This window comes from Platalea leucorodia (assembly GCF_965183815.1).
Source record: "Platalea leucorodia genome assembly, chromosome: 4".
In the NCBI taxonomy this organism is placed as follows: Eukaryota; Metazoa; Chordata; class Aves; order Pelecaniformes; family Threskiornithidae; genus Platalea; species Platalea leucorodia.
Window position 1 is genome coordinate 103,536,234 of NC_138826.1, and position 6,478 is coordinate 103,542,711.

Here is a 6,478-nt window from a genome sequence, read left to right on the forward strand (position 1 = left end):
TTGACTCCTATCATCTATACACAACTGAAAAGATAAAGAATGCAACTGCATACTACCAGGACTCACTTTGGTCGTATTTGTTAACAGTAGTAAAACTGAGTTATAGCTTGTCTCTCTATTTTGGTTCTTTTTTTAAAAATCCAGATATTTGTCTGCCTAGGTGAAATTCCTGAACGCCTTAATATAAGACTGAAAGAAATCAATACTTTTTTGGGCTGAAATGTTTGAGTTTATGCATGTGAATTGTCAAATACTTAATAATTTTTTTCTAATTTGAAACTGAATAAACTGCACAGTGAAAACAGATATGACTGGTTTTTTGAACTTATCATATAATTATTCATGCATAATATTTTCCCTGCAGACACCTGTAGTTAAGTATCAATAATCAATTAAAACCATAATTAAAAGCATCTTATTTGAACAAAATGCTGTTAATCAGAACACTTTCCAGTACTCCGATTGCTGAGAAGTTACTACTGAAGTCGTATATCTGTAGTTATGTAGTTTTTCCAGTCACTAATGTAAATGATTCATATGACTGTTCTTTGGGAACTGAAAAATAAAGCAAATTCTAGACAATCCTGTCCTTCTCTATTGGGAAAGGAAAGACTCTCAAATTGCAGCGAATGTTTTTCCCTCTTCAACAGAGAACAAAATACAGAGAGAGAGAGCAGGTGAGATCCTGTGCATCTTTTCTGACATTATTACCCCCAAAATTCATGGCTTTCCTAGGCATTTTTATTGTAAATGAAATAATTTTCATAGTGCTTTTGGACTACTCTTTCCATTCAGAATTTTCAAGTATACAGCCTAATATAGCTGGGGTCTGAAGTAGGATTAGTTCTTTTGAAACAGATTAAAGGAGCAATTCACTTTTTAAATTTTGGTGCTTTGCTAACATCTTACAGATAGCTGCTTCCTAGTGCTTCGCTTAGAAGCACTCTGATGGGAATTCTTCTGTGAGTTTGGAAATTCTATTAAGTATGGAAAGTTCATGTCAAGAAATAGTAGATAGACTTAAAACTTATGCAAGATAGATGCTCAGTGGCCAAGTGTTACTTGCAGATCTAGGAGGGAAAAGTTCTAGGATGCTGGTCTAAAGATGTGGTAAATCAACTCATTACTGTAGTATTAAAAAGGTTGTAAGTTGTTTATGCAGTTCTTGCACTTAAGTGTATGAACTATAAAAACAGCAACAATTTTTGTCATGCCTGTTTGAGGATGATTTTAGTCTAGTGGTTCTGATAAGCTGCTTAAAACATAACACTTCACGGACCTGATAAAATCTTTCTCAAGTGTCCCAGGAATGCTACTGCAAGCATGATAGTCAGGTTATAGCGCTTGTTCATAAATGTTTGCAGTATTACCCGCAGAAGTCTGGCCAGAGGGGCTAATTTTTCTATGGGTACATGAAAATAATTTGACTATGTGTTAAGTGCTGAGTGCTCAGTAAATAAGTAAATAGTGGATGTTCCTGAAATGGGATGTTGGAAACGACCTTCCACAATCTGACGTGTAATACATCTAGTGATATTTTGTATGCTGAAAAACCAGCATTAGATGGCTAAGGTGATGAATTTTGAATGCTGTCTTTGTGCATGGACTTTTGAAGTAGTAGAGCCATCGCAAAATGCACTGGAATTGCAGTCATGCATACAACACAAGAGAAGAGCCACTTCTGTACCAGTGATCTCAGTATCCTTCCTGTAGTTGTGCTTTTTGATGGTAGTGCCTCATCCTTCCAACGTACTGTCATGGCATGCAAGGTCATGCTGCTGGCACAGGAGCTCCGTATCAAATCTTACTGCATCACTCCTTAATCTGGACCTCTCTTGCCCCTTTGCTGCAGGAGGTTTGTGGGAGCGGATGCAACCCCTTCGCAGATTGATTGCAACCAGCCAGTTTTCCAAGACAGCACTGGTGAGAAAAGCGGTGCTGGCTCCTATCCTTCCTGTGCTTTGCTCAATGTAGTATTTCCCTGGGAGGCGACCAAAGAAGTGAACTTCCTATATGTGGCATGCACATCACTAAGTCCCAGTGCAAGCTAAAGACAACCTGTGGAGGGAAGAGGTTAGGACCCAGGTTGGCTGAATGAATCTCTGTGAATAGGAGATCAGAATGAGCAATTTTGTTACTAAAATTATCCTATTATACAGCATATGCTGATTTTTTTTTTCTCATTTCTCCTACTACGTGACCTTGTATCTGAACCTAAGGCAAATCAGCACAGGCACTGGCCTCACTGTTCCCATTTGAAACAGCCTGTCAGTTTTTCAAGAACTTGCCTTCAAGTCATTTTTCAAAACAGGCTTAGCTGAAGATGAGTGTTTACTGTCACACTCGATAGCTTTGTGGGAAAAATGAATTGTAGCTGCCTGACAACTCTGACACCCTATTTCTGAGATGGTATATGGCCATAAAGTGTTACAGAGATCTAGCCCGCTGGAGACAGTATTGAGCAAAGTTGTTTGGAGAGGTCACAAACTTTCTCTGCAAGGGAGCCTCTGCAGGGAGTGTCCCCTTGCTCAGACAGCAATGTATAATGTAGTGCCTTGGGTGGATCCGCACTAGGTGTGTTTCAGAAGCAGGGAGGACATGGAGATATGTGGAGTGACCACACCGTGATTGCTTTCCACTTCTCAGCACTCCTGAGAAGCTGACTGCAAGACAGAGCAGCAGAGGCTGCTTTTGTGCTCTGGCTTTGCTTGGGAGGTGCGAAGTGCCATGCTGTGCTGGGAGGTCCTGATCCCTCAGCACGCGTGATGGTGGTAATGTGGCCCACATGCACAACATCCTCCAGGCTATGGGAAAAGAGCAGTGTTGGGGGATGTGGACAGTTGAGGAACTAGGACTAACCTTCAGTTTAGGCACAGGTAGTAACCCCGGACCCCACAATGTCAAAAGCACTAAAATATCACAAGTGCAACAGTGATACGGATGTGTTTCCCTTCCCTTTTTTTCCTTCTCCAAGCGTAGGAACAGCTTAACTGTCACCCAGGGCTATACAGAACCACCAGGTGCCAACCATCTGTTTTACTTCCAGCACATTTTATTTATTAATATTTTTTTCTTGCTAGCAATGTAGTTTTCCCCATATTTCTTTTCCATTTGCATTGCGTATTCTAGAAAGTAATCATGAACATAAAATTTTAGTTAAATGATACAAAAAAAACCGAATCAAAGTCGAGTTTTTTATCAAGTGCACTATAAAACTTTCTACATTTATTGCAGAGAGCAGTGACACATACATAATTTGTTCCTGAATAAGCTATTTTGTAAAACGCTGGTACTTCAGTCACCTGAGCAGCATACTAAATTGAATGCCTCTGTTCCGTGCTTTAGGACAGGGTGTATGTACCGGCTGTCACGAGACTTTCAAGCAGGCCAATAGAACATATACAAGAATTGTGTATAGCGACCCCAAAATTTTAAGGCTTGTGAAACAGAACAGACTGTACCCTTGGCTGGCATCTCCCGCAAGGCTCTTTTGCCTCTTGCTATGACCCAGTCTGCTCTGTAGCACTCACACTGTGATCCTGCAAGGGCCTGCATAACAAACTCTGCCTGACTCAGGCCATAGCGTCATGGTTTAAAAGCATGCAAGGCTTATGGCTGGCTTCTGACCATTAGTTTTCTGTGCCATGGTTTCCAGGCCCGTCTATGCCTTGGAGTCAATATGTGGCAGCCTATACAGTATGTCTGTGCAGCACTTCTTCCTATGGATTTGTCTTACTCAAATGCCTTCAAAGAGCAGGACACATTTATACTTTTCCCTTCAAAGATCCTGGGGTACACTGACAGGAGCCATGGTATCTCTCCATTGTATTTTTGTGCTTGGGACCTAACACACTGACACCCTCTCTTATAGGGAGTGCCTGCAAACCTGGGCTAGAGCCAGAGGTCATCAGCATGGAGTGATGCAGGACAGGATATTGAAAGCAAGGAAGTGTGAGGAGAGATGTCCTTACCTCCTCCTTACTTATGGGGAAGGATGGTTTTAAGATATGTGAGACAATGAATGAGAACAACATCATGTGTCATCAAATGTGATATGATCAAATTTTATCCCTGGTGTCGTGGTTTAACCCCAGCCAGCAACTAAGCACCACGCAGCCGCTCGCTCACTCCCCACCAGCGGGATAGGGGAGAGAATCAGAAGGGTAAAAGGGAGGAAACTCGTGGGTTGAGATAAGAACAGTTTAATAATTGAAGTAAAATAAATTAGAACAGTTAAATAGGCAAAGCAAAAAACTGTGCACGCAAACAAAACAGAACAAGGAATTCATTCACTACTTCCCATCGGCAGGCAGGTGTTCAGCCATCCCCAGGAAAGCAGGGCTCCATCACATGTAATGGTTACTTGGGAAGACAAACGCCATCATGCCCAATGTCCCCCCTTTCCTTCTTCTTCCCCCAGCTTATATATACTGAGCATGACGTCATATGGTATGGAATAGCCCTTGGGCCAGTCTGGGTCAGCCCTCCCCCCCGGCTGTGCCCCCTCCCAGCTTCTTGTGCACCCGGCAGAGCATGGGCAGTTGAAAAGTCCTTTACCACTGTGAGCGCCACTTAGCAACTACTTAGCAAGAACAAAACCTCAGTGTATCCTCAACATTGTTCTCATCCTAAACCCAAAACACAGCCCCATACCGGCTACCAAGACGAAAATTAACTCTATCCCAGCTGAAACCAGGACACCTGGCAAGAGATGGTGTTGCATTATGGTCTAAATAAAATGATTCATGTCGTCATGCAGTCAGGCTAGAGGCATAGACTGACCATCACTGGTGAACAAAAAGAAAACAGCATTCCAGGTTCTCGGAAGCTATGGTCATCTAAAAGCTACCAGGGCGTGGGACAGGGTGGAACAACTTTCTTCCTTCACTGCAGAAGACATGGGAACAGGACATCTGTGAGGAGACACACATCTCTCCCTCAGCACAGACACAAGGTCTCCATGATAGGTGGAGTCTCTCATGGGCTCCATGACGGACTGCAGTGTGTCAAGTTTGGACAGACTGGGTGCTGTCCTGTTTTCAGCTTTCAACGGAAGCCTTTCCAGATTACTTGTGACCTACTGGCAATGGTGTTACCCTCAAAAATACTGAGCTCTGCCTTTCTCGGTTGGCCCCCTGCCAGGACAGCTGTCTTCTCTTGCAACTCAGGCAAGCAACCTCACACTTGCCTGTCCTGGCTTTAACCCCTTTGCAGCACTAGCACATTTTGCATGGCTTGGCTTATGTGAGAGCCAGATTCGGACTTAGTCAGTTCCAAGGTAGGTCTGGGAAGGTCTTGGACTCATTTTTGTGTGGATTTTGCACAAGATGAACAGTCTGTCCTGTTGTTCCCATTCTCTCTGCACTTAAATTGTTTCCTGGCAAAATGGGCATAGTCCACAGTCTTCTCAGTGCTGAAGTCACCTTGAAAAAAAACATCATGTCCCACTTCTTGAGGGCACTGTATTCATTGCGGCACCACATACAGGATCCCAAGAAGAAAAGGGAGTTTGGAACTGGGCTAACAAGGAATGCTGAAGAAGAAATGCAGTCCAAGTGGTATGGGTATGTGAGAAAAAATGAGCTTGTGTATACCAGAGACAGTCCCTTCCCCAGCCCCAGTTCTGCCAAGACTATTGATGTGCCTCATGGCATGGCCTGCAGCATTTTTGCTCTCTCACAGAATGTGAGCGTTATAGAATCATAGGATTGTTAAGGTTGGAAAAGACCTTTAAGATCATCAAGCCCAACCGTTAACCTAGCCCCGCCAAGTCCACCACTAAACCGTGTCCCTAAGCACCACATCTACCTGTCTTTTAAATACCTCAAGGGATGGAGACTCAACCACTTCCCTGGGCAGCCTGTTCCAATGCTTGACAACCCTTTTGGTGAAGAAATTTTTCCTAATATCCAACCTAAACCTCCCCTGGTGCAACTTGAGGCTGTTTCCTCCTGTCCTCTCTCTTCTTACTTGGCAGAAGAGGCCGACCCCCACCTCACTACAACCTCCTTTCAGGTAGTTGTAGAGAGCAATAAGGTCTCCCCTCAGCCTCCTCTTCTCCAGGCTAAACACCCCCAGTTCCCTCAGCTGCTCCTCATAAGACTTGTGCTCTAGACCCTTCACCAGCTTCGTTGCCCTCCTCTGGACACGCTCCAGCACCTCAATGTCCTTCTTGTAGTGAGGGGCCCAAAACTGAACACAGTAGTCGAGGTGCGGCCTCACCAGTGCCCAGTACAGGGGCACTATCACCTCCCTGGTCCTGCTGGCCACACTGTTTTTGATACAAGCCAGGATGCCATTGGCCGCCCTGTCCACCTGGGCACACTGCTGGCTCATTCAGCCAGCTGTTTGAAGATTGGGCAGGCAACAGATCCTGTTTTAGTAGCACTATTCTGTCACAACAATCTCAAAATAGATAAACATGAGCAACACAGCTGACCCATGGCATGAACTGATGATTATGGATGTTCTCAGCCTG